Source organism: Cryptomeria japonica, chromosome 1 (genome assembly GCF_030272615.1).
Source record: "Cryptomeria japonica chromosome 1, Sugi_1.0, whole genome shotgun sequence".
NCBI classification, from domain to species: domain Eukaryota; kingdom Viridiplantae; phylum Streptophyta; class Pinopsida; order Cupressales; family Cupressaceae; genus Cryptomeria; species Cryptomeria japonica.
In genome coordinates this window covers 427168207-427190209 of record NC_081405.1, presented here as the reverse complement: position 1 = coordinate 427190209, position 22003 = coordinate 427168207, and positions in this window count along the sequence as shown.

Sequence of the window (22003 nt, the reverse complement as noted above, 5' to 3'; positions counted from 1 at the left end):
ATTTCTTCTTTCTTGACTATTGATTCCTCTCTCTCTTTTCTACACTCTTCTTTCATTTGTTTAGTGTTTGCTTCATGTAATGTTAAAGGCGATATCTTTTTCAAGCCTTTAGACTTAGAAACATGTTTTTGTTCTGATGTCTTTTTAGGATTGTATCCCAGTCCAGCTTTATCATGTGTGGATTTGGTTTGTAGCTGAATTGGTTCAGTAATACCTTCTTTTTGTTTGCCCAAAGGACTAGTACCTGAGTACCCCATGCACTGAATCATTTTGTAACCACGACCATACTGGTTTGAGGAAATCTCACAATGTCGTACCTCCTCATTTGGACTATCTTCCTTATAGAGCTAGTTAAGCATAGCATCCTCTTCTATTTCATCTACCAAGGAGGTAGAAGACTGTATAAAGAGACCTTCATATATAATATTCGGAGCTGGAGTTTGTGTTCTCATAGCCTTTGATGGCTTGCCTAGCTGTTTTGGCAATGGAGGAAGAGAAACTAATGATAATACCAGTTCTATCTTGTAGCTATCCATGTCGGTATCTGTAACCTTCAATCTCTTTTCTAAGTCTTTCATCAATGTTTCTGGATCTTCATTTGGGGAGGCTTCCCTATTATGAGGCACAAAAGTATCTGCACCTTTTGTCAATGCACTACAGATGACATTTGTATCAGTCGGGATATTGACTTCAGCTCCATTATAAGGAAACTTTAAGCATTGGTGATATGTTGAGGGTACTGCCTTCATTTCATGAATCCATGGCCTGCCTAGCAATATATTGTATGACAATGGAATATCGAGAACCGGGAAAAGGACATCTCTCTCTACTAGTCCCACTCTGATTGGTAATGATACCAAACCTTTGGAGGTCCTCTCTTTTTCATCATAGGCTTTAATTGTTATTTTCTTGCCTTGATCAATGACATTTTCAGAGAATCCTAGTTGTGTAAGCAGATGATAAGTATAGATATTCAACCCCGTGCCTCCATCTATCAAAACACGTTTAACTCTGTGTTTGTGGATCATGGCTTCAATATGCAATGGCTAGTTATGTGGATGATTTAATGAGTTGTCATCTTCCTCAGAGAAGGTCAAATAGTGAGGTGAAGTCAGATGACCCACCATAGACTGAAACCGATCAATGTCTAAATCTTTTAGAAGTTGGTAGTGAGCAATGCTTGGTGTAGAATTTCCTTGTGAGCAGATGAGAGCTGTAGCAATTCAAAAATTGAAATTTGAGCATTTGTCCTTTTCAACTGTTCAACCACGTTGTATCCAGAGGATGATGATGAGGAGGTTAATCTTTTAAATTTGTCCAAGGTTGATTCTTTTTGTTTATCTGGCACGACTCTTGGATTTGATGTTTCTTGAGCCGGTTTGGAGGAACTAGCTCCTTGGAGGGTGACTTTCTTTTGAGATCTGGTAAGAGCTTTTGTATATCGTGATTCATTTGGTTTATCTTGAACTATAATCACATTGCAATATTCTGAGTGTGAAGGTTCAATCATGTTGATAATGTTGTCCTGGCTGGCATAAGCATAATTTACCTTGGCACCTCCTTTGGTCTTTGAGGAATCACCTTGTTCATAAGCAGGCAAGGGGTCTTTAAATGCTTTATGACTAGCATTAGTTGGGTGATTCCCAACAACAACTTTACCAGCGTCTATGAGATCCTGAATCTCATGTTTTAGCTTCATGCAATTGTTTATGTTATGACCCTTATTCCGATGGAAGTCATAGTATTCATTTTCTCTCCACCATCTTGGTTTGACATCTGGATCATATGGTCTGGAGTTATCTGGTAGTGTTATCAAGTTGTTTGCCAATAGAGTTTTGAAAGCCGACTCATATGATTCTTCAAGAGGAGTAAAATCACGCTTAGGTCTAGAAAGCCAAGGCTTTTCTTTGAACCATTCCTTTGTTTTCTTTGGCTGATTTTCTACTGCAATTTCAACGGCTTTAAGCACTTGTGTACCACTAGCCAGATTGAATATTGTTGATTTTGAGTTGGTTTTGACAGTGTCTACTACTCCATCATTAACAACATTCTTGTTGTTGTCTTTGGCAAATTTCCAATACTTGTTCTTCTCTTTAGAATTGGATCTTGTTTGTGTTTCTTTCCAAGGTGTGATATCTCCCTTTTTTATGAGCACATCTTCCATTCGAATGGCATTATCTACCATTTTGTTAAATGATGGGTGTACTTGCATTTGTACACTATATTTCAGTTCGGGGACCAAGTTATTGACAAATATATCCATTTTCTCAGAGTCTGGGATAGGTCGTGGGTACCTAGAGAACATCCTTCTCCAGCGTTAGAGAAGAGTAAGAAGAGGTTCCCCTATTTTCTATTGAGTATTACAAAGATCGATCATAGTCATAGGATGTCGAATGTTGTATGAGTATTGTTGTAAGAACAGTTGGATTAGTTCTTCGAATGTTTTTATTCTTTTAGGTAGACTTGAGAACCATTCCATTGCTTGACCCCCTAGACTCCTTGGGAAGAGACGCATAAGGTACGTTTGATTGTGCATGAATTCCATACAAGCAACACTAAATTCCTAGACGTGATCTTGAGGATCTGAGGTACCATCATATTTATCAAATTTTGGGATTTCCACTCGTGAAGGGAATGGAGGCATGTGTAAATTCTTGTCAAATGGGAAGGGACATATTGCTTCTAGAGAATATTGGTTCAGGGAATTGTCCTTATTCTTCAGGTCTATGAGCTCTGTTCGCAAAGCTATTAACTGTTTGTGTACCATGAGTATAGGTGAGTCTTTCCTCTTAGTAACAAGTGTCTGAACATCATATCTAACAAGAAGTTTAGCACCTTGATTTGCTAGTTATAAGAAATAGTCTTCCTTTTCTCGGATCATGATAGTTTTCATCATTTTTCTAAAGTCTTTGTCTTTCTGACAGTTAAGGATTTCTTTTTTTGGAGGTTCAGTAGCTTCGTCAGTCTCACTTGATGATGAGGAGTCATTATGATTTTCAGGAATATTACGGTCATTTTTGTTTCCATCATTGTATTCTGTCTCATGTATAGTGGGAGATTTCGGTTCATCAAAAATCGTTCCGCCTGATGACGATGGTATGTCAGTGAGGGGATCTTTCACATAGAATGGATTATCTTGATAAGTGAAGGTTTGTTTTTTGTCTTTGGCTTTTGTCTTAGGAGAACTCCTGGTTTGAATAGGCATTTTTATGGATTAGTGTGACCTAGAGTTGTTTTGTGATGTAGAGGTCAAGATCAATTTTAGAGCTAGTTTGTTCTATTTAGTGTATTGTTTTGGGAGAAACAACTGAGATTTTTTTTGATTTCAGGAACGATCTATCCTGTCTAAGACATTTTCCTGGGTTGATTCTAAAATTGTAACTAAGATTCAATCTGATTCAGGAATGATATATCCTATGTAAGATGTTATCTAAGTGACTTGAGTTGGATAGGTAGTTTTGATTGAACTAGCTGAAGGGTGATTGACCAAATCATGCAACAAAAAATGGCAGAGGTACACTATCTTGATCTGTTTTATGCTCAGGAAAATGATAACCAGTATTATGCTCACTGTAGACTGTGTTTTTGGCAATTTTGAATGTTCTGTTTGACAAAACCAGAGACTCGTACGACTGGGTTTGCTGAACCGGATGACAATTTAGCAGTTATAGGATGACAAAAGTTCTATTTCGTACGAGTTGCTATCTTATACCGTACAACTGATGGGCATGTGTAGGACGACAAAAGATTGAGGTCGATTATGTCTCATATGAAACATAATATAGTGCAGGATGATGAATGATTTAGACTCGTACGAAAGAGAATGTGCTTTAGAACAACAATTGAGTAGATTCGTACGACATAGGACTGGTGCAGCACAATAACTTAGCAAACTCATATGACTTTTCACAGGGCAGAAACTAAAAATTCTGAGTTTTCTGACTGCTAAGTATGACCAACTGAGTATGACAAATTCTGAGATGGACTAATTTTTGACTGGGATAGAGTTTCGACTTAAGATGGACTAGTTTCTGACAGAGTTTCGACTTAGGATGGACTAGTTTCTGACACTGACATAATTTTGACTTAGGATGGACTAGTTTCTGACACGGACAGAGTTTCGACTCAAGATGGACTAGTTTCTGACACAGACAAAGTTTCGACTCACTGAGTTGTTTCTGGTCTTCACTGATTTTTGGTATTTCAGTTTTTTTTTTGTTTCAGGGATGAAAAACACAGAAAACAAGTAGTATTTATAGTGACTTCAATCACAGCATGCAAACCCTAAGGAATTTGGTGAGGAGAGAAAACCTTTGCTTGTAGACTCAGGTACACACCCAATAGCTAATCAGAATATGGCCGCTGAGTCTCATGCAATGGATTCTCAACGCCGTATTATCCGACTCCAAATGCTAATGGGGGCACGAAATGACAAGTATCTTGGGAGAGTTACTATCTCTCTTGCACAAAGATTATCCCCCTTTCGGAGATGAACCGGGTAGCTTCTAATTTTAAATTGGATTTAGTCAGGGATCCATTCGGTGCATCGAGGTATAAACTCAATTAAGAGGTCTCCCAGCTTTGAAAACCAAGGTTTAATATACCCGAAGGTACAGAGGAGAGCTATTCCCGAGCACTGTTGTTGACTTGATTTTCATCAAATCACGTTTATTTTATAGTGGGTTGGAGTACTTGGCGTCTAGTCGTTCCCCTCACACTGGCCGTAACGGCTTTAAGAGTTTTTCAACCCCTCGGGAGGGCAGGCCTGCTAAAGATGTACAAATCTCAAACAAAGAAAAAGCTTCAAGGGTTTGGATTTCTAATTGTCTAGAAATAGACAAGAGCATACTCTCCTACCTCTCAGAATCTTCTAAAAGCACAAAAGATAGATTTGTTCTTTAACCAGATAGCAAGCTAGGTTCCTAAAAATGAATTTAAAGAATACATGATGTTTAGTCAATTCTCCTTAGGCAACCTGCAAAGACAACGAATCAGTAGTCATATTGTCTTTGTGCGACAAGCAATATTCTTCGACAAGCATTCTGCAAAAACTAGTTAGGCTGTGAAAAACTCTGAGACAGACAGATAAACAATCAAGGTCAGTCATCAGAAATGAAAAAATATGAAATTTTGCCTCTTTTACCAGAAAATATAGAATCGTACGACAGAGTCTCGACTCGTACGATACAGGATACAGTATAATACAAGACCAGATTGCTAATGATGTTGACTCGCACGACAGATGGTTACTACTCGTATGACAGAGGATCTGCTCGTACGACAGAGTTTCTACTCATACGATAATATGTTTGTAATTCGTGCGACACCTGCAATTTGTCGTTTCAGCCTGTGGGAATTGTCGCACGAGATGTACAGACAAAAAACCGAAAAATCTGAAACTTGGAAAATAAGAAAAAATAAAGCAGTTAGTCTTGGAGGCCGAAAAAAATGTAGTCTTCGGGCCCCACGGTGGGCGCCAGATGTGTGTGTGTGAAAAAAGTGAACCTGTAGCTGCAAACACAACACTTCAATTAAGTCATTATATGCATGGTTAGTAATCAATAATCTATAAGAAATAAACCATAGCAAAGCGACTAATTGCTTTCTAAAAGATGCGAGTATAAGATTGCTCTCAAATTTTTATAAGCAATACCAGTGACTAGACTACACCAAGACGAAGGATTTAATCTATATGATATTAAGCTATATGGATGCAAGATGGATGAATAATTCAAGCAAATTCAAGCAACAATGCATGCAAGCAATAATGAATGTAAAATGGATGAAAGTAATCTTAAAAAAGCACAATGATTTCAATGACTCCAGAGCGAAATTAGTGTGATAATAATTTCCAGGCGCGTTCTCAAAAATCTCTGGGGTCAGTTGGAATGAGAGCTGAAGACTGAATTTATAGAGAATTACAAAAAGCTCAATTTAGGATTAATTGAAAATAATTGAGAAATCAGGTTGAGTTAACCTTGAGATAGATTCCAATTATAGTTTAATTGAAATGCATTCAAATTAGAAGTCCAAGTTGCATTGGAAAATAATAATAAATTAGTTCCATGCACATCTGATAAAAATAGATAATTCTTCAATTTAATCAAGAAAAGAGTTTTCTTAATGCAACTGAACTTCTTTTTCTGAAAAGCTTTGAGTTCCAATTTTAGAGAATAATTCAACAATTCAATTAAATTGCTTTTCTGATTTCAAGTTCTAGATTTAGAAAAAAGAAATAATATCTCAAGTTTGATTTCTCTCTCAATTCAATTCTTTTGACTTTTGTTTTGTTTCAATTCAACTCTTTGTAATAAATTAATTCATCTTTTGTAATAAATTAATCCTTTCGCATGATTGAATGGCAAATTTATTAATTAATTTAATATGCAAAGATATTTAATAAATTAAAATGGGATAATTGATCAAAATGATTATTCTTGAAATAATTCAATTAATTAAATAAACATTTAATTAATATTGAGTGATTGATTTGCCATGTGATTTTTTGATAATTAAAGAATTAATAATGTGCTCAAGATTGATTTAATTGCCTTTGGTTAGGACCTTGGTGATTTTGTCGAGATTAGGGGCCCATGGTGTAGATGACCAATTTTAGGGTATTACACATGCATCCTTTGATTTTGTAATATTGGCAATTCGTGGAAAAATTGAAATATCCAATGTAGATTGAATGGTGTAAAGAGATTTGTTGTCCTTATTTTTGTTTTCTTTCAGCTGAATGTTTTGTTGTTGTGTCCATGCATTCAATGCATTCTAATCTGCAGATTTTGGGTATCCGCCTTCCACTAATTCCCCAAGTTTATTGGGATAAGAGTAGGGTCTTCATTTTGATACTCCAATAATCATAGTTGTCTATAATAAACAAAGGAAGCATAAAAGGGAAATCTTTTCTATTAGCCATCTAGAGATAACTACTTCTCTCACTTTGCTACCTGCAGAATTCTTGCAACCTTCTCTAATACCAATTGAAATATTATAAATGTAAGAACACTCATGGAAACTAAAAAGAAATAAAAACTTCAATCCAAAGGAAGCTTGGAGTGCTCTAAATTAAATTGAATAACCAGAATTGAAAATATATGGAAATTACGTGTATAGAACTAATTTTGAAAACCTGAAAAAATATCTTACAATAATAGCGAATTATTTTATTGATAATTCCTTTCCTAAGAATAGGAGGAAAAACATAAAACATAAAACTTAAAGCCTAAATCTAAAACAATATATGTTTTCTTTATTGCATACACGACAGTTTTCACAAAGAACAAAACAATGCTTAACATAGAAGTTTAGGAACTGTTGTTCGATTAAAGCAAAAAACTAAAAATAGAAAAGCATGATCCTTTGTAGATCATTCCTATCTTCAAGACCATGCATCATCTTTTGTCAGTAGAGGAATGGTTTTATAAACTCTCATTGGTTCCTGATGCTAGTTTTGAAACTTATGCAAAGTGTCGAAAATCTTTTTAAAACCACCTTCCCACTATTCTTTTTAATAGTTTCCAAAAAGATTGTCGTCTTTTCAAGTGGTTTGGATTAGTATGTTGGGGTCCAATAGGGTGCTTCGATAGGAGTTGCATAACCTCAATATAAAACACCATGATGGAGATAATACTAGCACTTGCTTCAAAAGAGGGTACAAGGGTTACACCGATAGTAAGATATAGATGAACTATTTGAGATGAAGAAGTTGTTGTCACATTCATTATTAGAGAAGAAGAGATTGTTGTCACATTCATTATTAGAGAATAGAGTTGATTGTTTCTTTTTTTCCAATTAAATTTTATTTTAAGAATAAAAATCATAAAAAAATTATGAGAGGGAAAGAAGATTATCCTATTATTATATAATACATTAGTTTTGTTGTATATTATATTAATATAATCTATATAGATCTCTGTTTTCTCCAATTAAATTTTATTTTAAGAATAAAAATCAAAATAAATATTATTAATATTTTCGCTAATGAAAGCTCCTAGAAAGGACAAGATTACCCTATTTTTATATAATAGATTAGTTTTGTTTAATATTATATTAATATAACTAAAATGATAGAATTTAGATATATTTGTATATATCCTTTCTCACATCCGTATTTGTTTGTTTATGTCTCACATCCATGTAGTTAGACCAAGATATGCTACTAGATTGGCCTAGAAAGGTCAAATTTTTGTTATCTTGTTTCTTTGAAGCAATTGCAATTACTACAAATATTAGGAACTCATCTAAGTCATCTTGATAGGAGAGTTGAAGTTAATGGGTCTTTACAGGTTTAGAAGAAAAAACTAGTAATTATAGGTTTAGAAACAAAAATTGTTATTGTATAAAATGATATTTAAGTAATGTGATTCAAAATTTCTTATCATTTGGTTTTGCACATCTGACCATTGAATTTTGGCATAATTCCTTCTTGTGTTGACAGACCTTCTCAAACCCTCTTCTATCTAGAAAAACACAATACAAATACAATTTAAAGTTTTTATACTTTGGTTTCACAAAGCTAACCATTATGATTGGGGATTGTTCCTTTTTCATTTTGAGAGGCCTTCACAACACTTCTCTATCTAGAAAAAAGATGGACACCAATTGAACTTTCTTATTTACTTCCCTTCTAAACTTCAATGTCTTGAAGAATGAAGAACTTCAAAAGATACCAAACAAACAATATTTTCCTATTCATTCATAATTAAAAAAAAAAAAGAAATAGAGGTGTAGGAAAAAATTAGAGAACTTTATTATATGGTAATTACTATTTGGAAAACTTACAATGGATTTACAGTCTATAAAAGCTTAAGAAATGTTTTTAGAAGGAAAATGCTTGTTGTCAAATCCAATTTTTTATAATATGGTTAACTGCTAGCTAGTTGAAGAAAAGATCCAATCAAAAATACTATAACTAAAGATTTTTTATAAAATTGGTTAAATGCTAGCTAGTTAAAGAAAAATTACACTAAAAATATTATAATTGAAGACCTTTTGGTAAAACTTTTCACTTTTATATCCAATAGCCCACAAAATACAATAATTAAAGACCACCCTCTTGCGAATCTTTTATTGCTTTCTTAACGTATGCTCAAGCCAAAATCTAAATAATGGCCTTCTAAATAAATCGTTATATATTTTAAAGTGACAAATAGGTATCCCTAAAGAATTAAAATTATTACTTAATTTTTTGAGTAAGATGACTTGTTTACAATTTAGTTTTAGAATACTTAACTATTTAATTAATTTTAATAATTAGTGTTAATTTTTTTTTAAGAAAACTACTTTAATTTCCAAATAGACGTCATTTGTCTTTTAGATACCAAATTAGTAAAAGTGGATTTACAACTAAATTTTTTTAATAATTTTAGTTTTTACATGGTGTCTGGTTCAACGAGCACTGGAAGGAAAGAGCCAGTAAGAAAACCTTCCAATATTGCTCCAAAAAACTTAAGGCCTACCTACCCATTACAAGAAGCCTCAAGAGCATATACAAAAAAACCCCTCCATATTAAATAGCAATCCCGTTAGGTACAAAAGAGGCTGCCATAAATGACATACAAAAAGAAATCAGATGCATAATCATTCCTTTCGCTGACTGTGAAGAACACCACAATAATGCAATAGAAGATCATCTACCAGTGAAAAAATTTAAACTGCAAAAAATTGAACATCCTCACACCACCCCTGGCTACACAAAACAATTCTCCAACCCATCTATTAGCATAAAACTCAAAAAAAGAAATGAAACCACTGTAAGTGAGCAGGTCATAATCAAAACTGTGAACAGACAGAGTATAACCCATATGAAGAGGAGAGCGGGATGCTGAGACCACGAAGGAATCAACAAGAGGCCGAGCCAAATGAGTAACCATAAGAAGAACCATGCAAACAATAGGAAAACAAGAAACCATTGCAGATATCCTAACAAAACCAAAACTCAACCACCACCTTCTAAGCCTCATGAAAACCATCCGAATAAAACAGATTACAAACCCACCCAAGTTCCTCATCTTCGAAAGCATGAAAATGATGAACCTCGGAAGGAAAGAATCGACAGAAAAATGAAATGCTAAGAACAGTAATATGACCGACTCATATATATCGCAAACCAAATGAAAGATGACATCATAGCAAATATTGCTTGAACTGTAATGTCCCCTTCTCATTGACGACCTTCTAGTGGTCCATTAGCCTATTCCTGAGACCCGTAGGCTAGGTGGAATGAAGAATGAGGGTCCAGGATTGATGAAATGAGGACTTACTATTTTTAGTAAGTCGGGGAATGGCCATTCTGGTGATACTGTCCTACTGAGCTCTCCATGCTTTTCCTTTGGACACGAAGATCATGCTTTTCGGAGCATTAATTCTTGACTTATTATTTTTAGTAAGTGGCAATGTGGCATAATTCTATTTTTGGCAGTGGACAGGGTTCTGATTTTGCAGCAGTTCTGTGGTCGTCCTGGCTCAGTTTCATCCTAGTTTTGATAATAATCAGTACGACAGTCATATGTGATATAATTAAATACGGTTTCCTTATCCTAAGGTTTAATATTTAATTAATCTGTTTAATTGCTACTGATTATCGAATTTGGGATTAATGTCTATATTTTTCCTAAGTTTTTGGCGAATTTCATGTTTATTAAAGAGATGTCGAAATATTTGAGAGAGATTATTTTTATGACTAATCTCTAATATTTTCCAAAGTGTAACGTGGGTCCATGCCTTGGGCGTGGAGTTTGACTTGTGGGAAATGGCCCCACACTTGGGGGCCCACATGTAGTGGAATGAAATGCAAATGAAAGGCATTGAATTTGAAGGAATTTGCATTTGGGTTTGAGGTGTGTGAAGTTATCAATATGAGACTTGGGCTCCCATTTGCAGCATCTTGAAAAATTGTAATGTTATGCTGCCAGTTTGGCGATAGAACTTGAGGCTTCAGAGTGCGTCTCCCTAGTGCTACCTGGTTTTGTACTTGAAATATAGTACCTATCTGTGCATTGTATTCTCTTACATTCTCAGAGTTGGCCGTAGACATTTTTGGTGTTGAAGTGATTATGGAGACTTGCTGGTTTTGCGTGTGGCTGAAGCACATTTTCAATCACACCTCTCTGCTGGAGCGACTGACAGTTATGGGTATCAACTCTATCCTCCTTCCCAGCAATGGCGATACTTTTTGTTCATTTATAGAAATTTTAATTAAGATTTGAATTTCCTAGATCAAATCAAAATTCTTAGGTATGGCGTGGGTTTCTGATATTGCATTGGGATGCATGCAAATTAAATAAGGGGTTGTTTGGGTTGTGGCTTTAATTGGTTGTCATTGCACATGTTATATGGTGGGTTTGGGACTAGTTTGAGTAGATTTGGATGTAAAATGAGGGAGTTATGAGCATTCTAGCATTTCCATAGGTTGTTGATTTGTATTTCCAGCCTGCAGTTTGGATGTAGTAGAAATTCATTGTTCATAATATTATAATCTACATCACTCTTCTCATCTTATCTCTATTTTGTAAGGTTGTTTTAGTAGTATTGATCAATCATTCTTGTTGTCCTTGTTTATAATTCCCACTGCATAAGTGGAAGAGGTTGGCTTAACCGCCTACTTGCTTTGAATTCAGTTTATGTACTCAGTCCTCCCACTGAATAAGTGGTCGAGTGATAAGTTTAATGCAATTGTCCTCCCGCTGAAATATGTGGTAGAGTGATAGCTTAATGTAATGCCCCCCCGCTGAAATATGTGGTAGAGTGATAGCTTAATGTAATGCCCCCCCGCTGAAATATGCGGTAGAGTGATTGAATTTCGGTTTCTTGTCATTTTCCCTTGGTTGGTTTACCGCCAAGAGTTTGGTTTCTATCCTGCTGGATAAGCAGAAGGGGCTGGCTTGCCACCTAGGCATTGTAATTTTAGTTTGATTTTTGGTGCTAACGATCCTCGAAACACCGTATGATCTCACCCTCCCAGATTGGGCTCTCGGTGAACAAAAGGTGGAAGGGTTCCCTTTCAGTAGTTTGGATTATTTCTCTAACCTTAACGGGTTGTGGTGTTTGTTTGCAAACTCTTATTGTTAAAAACAAAAAAAAAATTATTGGGATAATACAGTGGTATCAGAGCTAGTTTTCCTACCAACCTATGAGAGTCAGTGGGTTCAGAAGTCTCCATGAGGGATAGAGACGTCAGATACTACAACAAAGAGCAGAAGAGATAGCAGCTTCAGATTCCTATAGTGCCCGAAGAGGACACATTTTCAGAAGTACTGAGAAATAGAGGGAAGAATCTAGATACCTCAGATTCAGTGGATTCAATGGCAGATAAGACTATAGAACCAAATGAGGCACCTGATAAGAAGGCAAATAGACAATTCAATGCCATGATGGACATGATGTCTCTACTACTAGCCAAGCTCAACCAGAATGTTGTTGGGGTCACTAATCAGCCCAACAATGGACTGGAAGCCAACACTTCTAACGCTCCTGTAGGTAATGGAAATGGGAGTAACAATGAGAGTAACAATGGAGGTTCAGCCCCAAGGCCTTTACAACCAGTATTTCTGCCAAGAGAAGTACAACAAGATGAAATAGAGATACCCACAGCTGATTAAATAAGGAACAACTGCATGGAGTATGCTTCTCTTCCTAGTGAGATCCGAGATATCCTATCTCTGGATCAGTTTATGAATTGGAAAATGAAGAGAGGAAGGAGGAATGACTATAAGTTCGCTACCCCAAGAGATTATCAATAAGCTCTTGGAAGAGTGACCTTAGCACACTTTGATGGAAGCGCTAAGAGTATAGCTAGAGCATGGGTACATAAGTTGGACAATTACTTCTCCTTGAGGCCTATGCCGGAGGAGGATGCCATCAAGTTTGCTACCTTGCACTTGGATGGAGTGGCCCATGAATGGTGGTACCATGGGTTGGTCACCCTTGGTCATAACTTAATCACCACCTATGTTGATTTCACCAACAAGTTGGTTGAGAGATTCGACACCAGGGATCCAGAAGTGAAGTTTAGAGAACTTGCACAACTCAGGCAGCAAGGTTGATTGGACACTTACGTGACTGAATTCCAAAACCTGTCAGGCATGGTGAGTAGCATCTCAGAGAAGTGATTGGTTGTCCTTTTCACTGAAAGACTTGAAGAACCTTTGAGAGGATGGGTCAAAGCTTTTGATTTGCCCACCCTGGTAGAAGCTATTAAAAAATCTAGAAGTATGGAGTTGGCTACCCCAAAGAGTAAAATTCATTCCAAGCCTTTCCCTTTCAGAAAGGATAAGAAGAAGTTCACGAATCAGACCAAGAGGTTCCCTTCGTGTATGGATGATGGGCTCGATCAAGAGCTCCAGAGAAAGAATCTTTGTTATTCTTGCAGAGAACCTTGGGTTCCTGGACATAAGTGCCTTGGAAAAGGGAATTTGCATTAGATGGAGTGCTATTTAGAAGATGGATCAGATTCTAAAATTTCAAAACATCAAACTGAAGTTGAGGACAATGAGTATGAAGAGGCTCTTGAAGGGCCTGAATTTGGGTTATAAGATAGAGGAGTGGTTGCTCAACACTCGAGCATTCACAAAATGAATCCTTCAAAGTTCAAGGTGTGATTGGAGAGCATCGTGTCATTTCTCTCATTGACGCAGGTGCAACACACAACTTCATTGATGAGAGGATTGTTGCAAAAAAGGGACTAGTGGTAGAGGAAGTTGAGGGCTTCAAAGTCATGGTAGAAGATGGCTCCACTATATCCTGTAACCGAGTGATTTCCAACATGTCTCTAAAGTTGGGGAATCATGAAATCAAAGATGATTTCTTTGTGGTGAGAATTGGAGGGAGTGATGATGTAGTCCTCAGGATTCAATGGTTGAGATCTCTTGGTGAGATCACACTAAACCTACAAACCATGGAGCTGAAATTCATGTCTGAAGGGAAGAAGGTATTGTTGAGAGGAATGTTGCATGGGGGACTTAAAGTGGTATCCTTGAAAAGAATGGAAAGGTTGATCCGCTATAATCAGGTGGAGTGGGCAGTAGAGTGTTTGATAATGCCTTCCAATCCATTGGTAGATAAGGGCAGCTATTCCTTAGATATTTCAACAATGATCAAGGATAGAAGCAAGATCATGGTCATGCCTTCAGAACCACAAAAGGAGCACATGAATTATCCTGAAGAAATTCAAGCTTTGATAACCAAGAGAAGCAAGGTGTTCAAAAATCCACCTCTTGGCAGGCCTCCTGAAAGAGGTGCTGAACACATTATCAAGCTTGAAGAAGGAGCTAAGTCAATCATGACCACTCCTTACTGATATCCTAAGAAGTAGAAGGATGAGATTGAGAAAGCAATTCAAGAATTGCTTGACATGGGTTACATACGGCCTAGCAAAAGCCCCTTTGCTTCGGCTATTGTTTTGGTGAGAAAGAAGGATGGAACCATGTGCATGTGTGTGGATTAGAGAGCCCTAAATCAGAAAACCATCAAGAATTAGTATCCTATTCCGAGGATTGATGAGCTACATGGGGCAATGTTCTTTTCCAAGATTAACCTCAGGTTAGGGTACCATCAGATTAGAATGAGAGCATCAGATATGGAGAAGACTGCTTTCATATGCCACTTTGGGAATTTTGAGTTCCTAGTCATGCCCTTTGGCTTGACTAATGCACCCGCTACATTTCAGTCATGCATGAATAGAATCTTCCAAGAACAGCTAAGGAAGTTTGTTTTGATATTCTTTGATGACATACTTATATTCAACAAATCTTGGAAAGAACATTTACAACAGTTGGATGAAGTGTTGAGCATATTGGAATCTGAATCCCTATTTGCCAAGGAGTCCAAATGTGAGTTTGGAATGGAAGAGTTGCTCTATCTTGGTCACATTATCAGTGCAAGTGGTGTGAAGGTGGATCCTGAAAAGATTAGAGCCATCATTGATTGGCCTACTCCCAAAAACATAACACATTTGAGGGGATTTTTGGGGTTGTGTGGATTCTATCGGAGGTTTGTGAAGGGATATTCTCAGTTGGCTGCCCTCCTTACAGATCTTACAAAGAAAGGAGCTTTTGAATGGTCCGAAAAGGCACAGACAGTATTTGAGTAGTTTAAAAGGATCATGAGTTCCTGCCCTGTTTTAGCATTGCCTGATTTCACCAAGCCATTTGAGCTACAGTGTGATGCCTCTGGAGAAGGTGTTGGTGCAGTCCTCATGTAGGATAAGCATCCTATAGTCTTTGAGAGCAGTATCTGGTGGGGAGTAAATTCATTGTTAGGACTAGGAGATTTAATACCCACTTGACTTGAAGGTACATTAGCAGAATCCCTAGTGAAAGTTGTTGCGGGTTTGATTTCATCAAGATATAAGGATATGGCATGGTCATTTGGAAAGGTATCAATAGCAGTATGTCCTTCATTTTCCCGGTCCATAGGTTCAGGATAGCTTAAGGATAAAGGATCCTCATGTTCAATAGTTTCAAAGATATTGGGGGTCATGATAGAGATGTCAAGGCTTTCGGTATGTATTTTGATGTCTATAATGGTACTCTCATTAGAATGACCTCACATAAGAAAATCTTGATCGTCCTCAGTTAAGTCCATGTTAGTCGCATGTGATTCTGATTCAAATAGACTAGTTCCTAACATTTGTCCTGCATACGTGTGAACTACATCGACTACTATATCTGCTTCTTCTTCCCTTTCAAGTTGCTCTTGTTTGTTTTTTCATGATAGAAAATATTCTCCGTTCCCTTGATCTTTTAGTTGCATTTGTTCTTCCATGTTTGAAAAAATTGATGCAAATGATTGCTCCTTGGATTGTGTGCTTGAAGCTACTTCCTCTCTGTTATGTGAAACATTGATCTCTTGAGCTGACTTCAGATTATTACAACACTGCAATGGATTTAAGTCTGCTGATATTGTGATTTCCTGCCCATTATAGGGAAACTTTAAGCACTGATTACATGTTGATAGAATAGCCTGTATATCCTAAATCCATGGTCTCCCCAAGAGTATATTGTATGGTAGGTCCACATCTAGAACTTGGCATAATATGTCTTTCTGCAAAGGTCCCACTGTGATGGGTAATATCACCATTCCTTTAGATGAATGCTCTTCTTCATTATATTTTTTAATTTTGATCTTTTCTCGGGGATCAACTGCATCTTCTGAATAGCCTAGAGCACAAACAAGATTCAAAGAGAAAATGTTCAAGCTAGCTCCCCCATCTATTAAGACACGTTTAACAAGCATTCTATGAATGAGGACTTAAATTTACAAGGAAGCGCTATGGGGATTTTGCAATGAATCAATTCTTGGATATGAAGGAGATGAGCTTTGAATAGGATCCTCTGAAATAGGTTTGATGGTCATTATGGATATCCCTTGGGGAACTTTATCTTTGGATTTATTCTTTGGTGATGATGCTATGGAAGGTTCTGGCAAGATTTCAAGAGGTGTACGAATAGATGTCTTTGGATAAGAATTTTCTTATAGATGGATGGATCATTGTTAGATATGGGTGCACCATTTTGATCTTCTTTAGCCAAATCCTTTAGGGATCTCTTTAAGAGGTGCATAAAAGAGCCACCTTTCTTTTGAGATGTATTTAAATCCTTGTGAGGTTTTAACCTAACTGAATTTTGATTTTGAACTTGTTTGATTGCTCTGATATGTTGGCTTGTTACTTGTATTTTTCTTTGGTATGTCATGTTGATATGATTTTCAGCTATTTCAAATGTTTTTGTTTCCATTTCAAGGATTTGATTGTCTAAACGTTGTTTTGGGGTAAGTGATCAATAGTCAATGTCAAGGCAATAGAGTGATATGATACTAAAAGAGAATTAAAGTGTTTAAAAGTTTGCAAGTTTTTCGATCTTTAGTTTAGGAGTGCAATGATGGTGATTGATAAGAACCAAGTCCAGTAGGAACGATATATCCTGTGATGTGGGAAAAAGTTATCCTGACCAAACATTTCAATTTTGTGATAAAGGATAATTGATCCTAATGAGAAACTATGTTTGAGTGATCAGTTTATCAAAGAGGGTGATAATGCACTTTGAGATGTTTAGATCTTGAACTTGTTGGGGGTGAGCACTTTAAAAATATTGGGGTGTTTATCTTCTAGAGTCTAATTTTGATGGATGATAACTTGACCAAGCAAACCAAGTAGACAATCTAAGCATGTATTGATAGATAACAGGTGTTTATGCTTACTGCAAATTGATCAGGCAGAAATGATAAATCTGAAACAGGCATGAAGGACACAACTCTGGACTGACAGATGCAGAGTTTCGTACAACATAAGATTCAGCTTAGGATGACACAAGATACAGAGCTATACAATAGAACATAATTTTTTATATAAACAGCAGCAACTCGTACGAGTTGGGATCATAGACCATACGACAAAACAGATGACTCAGGACGACACAGGATAGTAGATAGTACGACAAATGATTTTATGCAAGTTAACTCGTTTGACAGAGATTATGAATCATGCTACAGAGAATTAAAGCTCGTATGACGGGTTGCAGAGAATGGTAAAAAGTGTTTGTTTTGTTGATTTTGATCTTTGAATTTTGATGATGTCTTGCTGATGTTTTCTAGTTTTTAGGTGTCTGATTTTCTCATTTAGGGATGAATACACAACAAACACATGATGTGATAAATGACTCCAATCAATCTAAACCCTAAGGAAGTTGGCTGAGAATGAAAAACTTTGCTTGCTGACTTAGGCACACACCCAATAGCTAATTAGAATATGATCATTGAGTCTCACGCAATGGATTCTCAATGCCGTATTATCCGACTCCAAATGCTAATGGGGGCACGATATGGCAAGTGTCTTTGGAGAGTTACTATCTCTCTTGCACAAAGATTATCACCCTTTTAGAGGTGAATTGAGTAGCTTCTATTTTAACCGACACTAGTAAGGGATCCATTCAGTGCGTCAGGGTATAAACTCAATTAGAGGTCTCCCAGCCTTGAAAACCAAGGTTTGATAAACCCGAAGGTATGGAGGAGAGATATTCCCAAGCACTATCGTTGCTTTTATTTTCATCAAAAACACATTTATTTTATAGTGGGTTGGATTATTTGGCATTAGTCATTCCCACTTAGGTCGTTCCCCTCTCACCGGTCTTAAGGGCTAAGAGTTAATAACTCCTCGGGAGGGCAGGCCTACTAAAGAGATGCACTAATGAAAGTAAAAGGATGAGTCTAGCTTTCTAATCACCTAAGAAAGGTGGGAGCATACTTGCCTATCATCAAAGACATGAATTACATGGTTGTTCATTTTTAGCCCAAAATCAAGTGTGCCTAGAAATTTAAATGAATACACCAAGTTTAGTTGAATTCATAGGCAGCCTGCAATAAATCTGTTAGTAGTCATGATTGTGTTTTGAATTATGTCTTTGACAAGCGTATCTTTGTAAACCATCCTACAGAAAAGAGTTAGGCTGCCAAAAATCTCACAAACAAAACAAGATTAGCATTAATGATCCGAACTATGAAATTTTCAAAAAAAATTATATGAAATTTTATCCTAACTTCAAATAGGCATAACTTTCTGCTCGGGACTCAAAATCACAAGCCATTTAACTCGTTGGAAAGGTCTCCAAGAATTGTAGATGAGAATTTGAAAGTGCATGCCCACTTTTGAGGGCTAAAAATGCCTTTAAGACCTTCAAAAATGCAAATTACCAACATATAGACAAACTTGAAAATTCTAACTTGCAGTTTGTCAAAAAAAAATCAGAGATGCAAAAACTCGTACGACATGATTTACCAGTTAGTACGACAGAACTTTAGATTTCGCACAGAGACCAAAATGAACTCGTACGACATAGGATTTAACAAGCAGAAATTCATATGAAAGAGAATTAGCTCTAGTACGACAGTGAAAATCAACTCGTACGGCATAGGATTTATTAGGAAATTAACTTGTACGACATGAATTTATACCTGATACGACAAGGAAATGGAATCGTACGAGTCAGGATGAAGTGTCATCTTGGGCTAAAAGGGAGTTCATATGAGCAGGAAAAGAAACTTGTACAATTTTTGAACCAGAGCTGGACAAAGATAAAGTTTGTTGAGGATTAAGAGGCCAAAAGTGATGATTCCGACCCCACGGTGGGCGCCAAAATGTCGTTCTCTATGAAGTGTACCTATACCTGCAACCACAATGCACTCAATAAATCATTACAAGCAATGGTTAGTAAATTGAAACAATGAAAGACGAAACCATAGCTAACCGACTTATTGCCTCCTAGTAAATGCGAGTATGAAAAATGCTCTCAAATTTGATTATGCATACTCCAGTGACTTGACTACACTTAGATGGAGGATTTGAATGATGAAAAATGCATGATCTAGCAAGAATAGAATGATTAAGCTATATGAATTCATGATTGATCTAGAAAATGAACTAAGATTAAAATGCAATAAAGCTAAAATTGAGCATGATAACACTGCTAAAGAAATGATAAACTAGAAGCTAGATGCAATAATGCATAAGATGAGAATGAGATGGGATGTAAAAATGATCTGAAATTGGGACCAATATTGCTCCAAAATGAGGTCTATTTATAGGATTTTCCAAGGTTAGGGGTGATGTGACAAGAATCAATGGTCAGGATTGATCTGAAGATATCAATGGTTAAATTGGAGGAGTTTGGCAAAGGGGGTTGGATTAAAGGGAACATTTGTCATCTCTATGGTGAAAAGTGTCAAGAGGCTTCTAGAAGGAGTAGGATGAAAGGGAACACTTAGTGACAAGTGTCACAAAGGTTCTAGAAGATGTTGGATGAAAGGGGACATGAGGGTAGGTAGAATGGGCTAGGTTTAGGAATGGTTAGGTTTAGAAGTGGTAGAAGTTAGGAGAATTTGAATTTAAAAACTCAAATAATATGAAAAAGGCTAATTAATCTCAACAACTCATGATTGATTTGTCTTAATTAATTAGGATTTAGAAGAAATGATTTTGGATGGAGGGAATTAATTAATCAAATGGGATGAAATTAACCTATTAAATAAATCCTTAGATTTATTAATAAGTATATGAAAGGGGAAATTTAATCAAATTTTTTAGTGAATTCAATTAAATTAGGGAGGAGGATTAATTAAATACTTGCTTATTTAATTAATTATCTTCAGACCATTTTTAGGTGTATACAGTAATATTATAATCTGCATCACTCTTCTCATCTTATCTCTATTTTGTAAGGTTGTTTCAGTAGTACTGATCAATCATTCTTGTTGTCCTTATTTGTAATTCCCATTGCATAAGTGGAAGAGGTTGGCTTAGCCGGCTTCTTGATTTGAATTCAGTTTATGTACTCAATCCTCCCACTAAATAAATGGTTGAGTGATAAGTTTAATGCAATTGTCCTCCTGCTGAAATATGCAGTAGAGTGATAGCTTAATGTAATGTCCTCCAACTGAAATATGCGGTAGTGTGATTGAATTTCAGTTTCTTGTCATTTTCCCTTGGCTGGTTTACTGCCAAGAGTTTAGTTTCTATCATGTTGGATAAGCAAAAGGGCTGGCTTGCCACCCAGGCATTGTAATTTCAGTTTGATTTTTGGTTCTAACGATCCTGGGAACACCGTATACTCTCACCCTCCTAGATTGGGCTCTCGATGAATAAAAGGTGGAAGGGTTCCCTTTCAACAGTTTGGATTATTTCTCTAACCTTAACGGGTTGTGGTGTTTGCTTGCAAACTCTTATTGTTAAAAACAAAAAAAAATTACTGGGATAATACAGCTTGATATCTCACACAAGCCAAGATAAACAAATTGCATAATCATAATTAACAAACCAATGATCCCAAGATACGATCAACAACCGAGATAAAGAACTCGCCCATTCATAATTAACAAACCAATGATCCCAAGATACAATCCACAATAATGAGATAAACCAATCAACAATAATGATTGCAATAGTACAGTTTGGAGAAGGAAATAAATCATGCATAATAACAATCATTCACCAATATGCAACCTCATAAACCTGATCCAAATGAAGAAATTAAAATGAGGACTGAGTAATCATGAAAGATGCAGGCCGCACAAATCAATTCCATAATAGGAAGATAAGTATCAAACCATAACTCTCATGATCATAGAGCATTCAAAGAAACAAAAAAGATGAAAAAACCATAATGTCTAATCTCAGAAAGTCACAACCTCAGAATTACACAGTCAACATACTAGCCTCAGAAGAAAATCCAACACATAGTCATGCCATGCCAAGTCATAAATAAAAAGCACCCCATTGACCACTAGCCAATAGAACAACTAACCTCAAGAAATGTCGGCCAAAGCAAACTAATATAAAATACTTATGCAAGAGGAGGGAATATCCGAAGGGGAAAACTCCAAGTAATCCAAACACTCAATTGTTGCCTTGTTAGCAAGAAAATCAGAAATACAATTAATTTCCCTATAGCAATAAGAGATAGAAAAGGAACTAAAAACCTTTAATTGACCAATAATTCGATCTAAAAGATATTGTAACTAGTAGGAGGCACATTTCTTATTGGAGACGGATGAAAAGACACCATAGAATCACCTTCACTTACAATGTCCTTAATGTTCCGTGAAATAGCTAAATCCAAGCCAAATGATAAAGCATGGAACTCTGCAGAATTGTTTGATCCAATACCAATATATTTACAAGCAACCTTGAAAATTTTTGAATTAAGATAAAAAAAAATGACAGCTCCAATCCCATATTTTCTTGGATTGCCCTTAGAAGCCTCAACAAAGTTTAATTTAAATGTGAATTGTGGAGGAGGGGATCATTTAGCATGCCTACACTTGACAACAAAAGATAACCCTAAGGATACAAACCCATGAGAGGGAATGACTCAGAGAGCCTTTCGGTTCCATGTCACCCAATTATCTTAATGAGAAAAGGAACACAAATGGTCCAAATTTTTATAAATAAAGGAGAGAACCACTTCAGAAATGGAAGATTCAATCCTGCCTATCACATCATCCAAGGAAG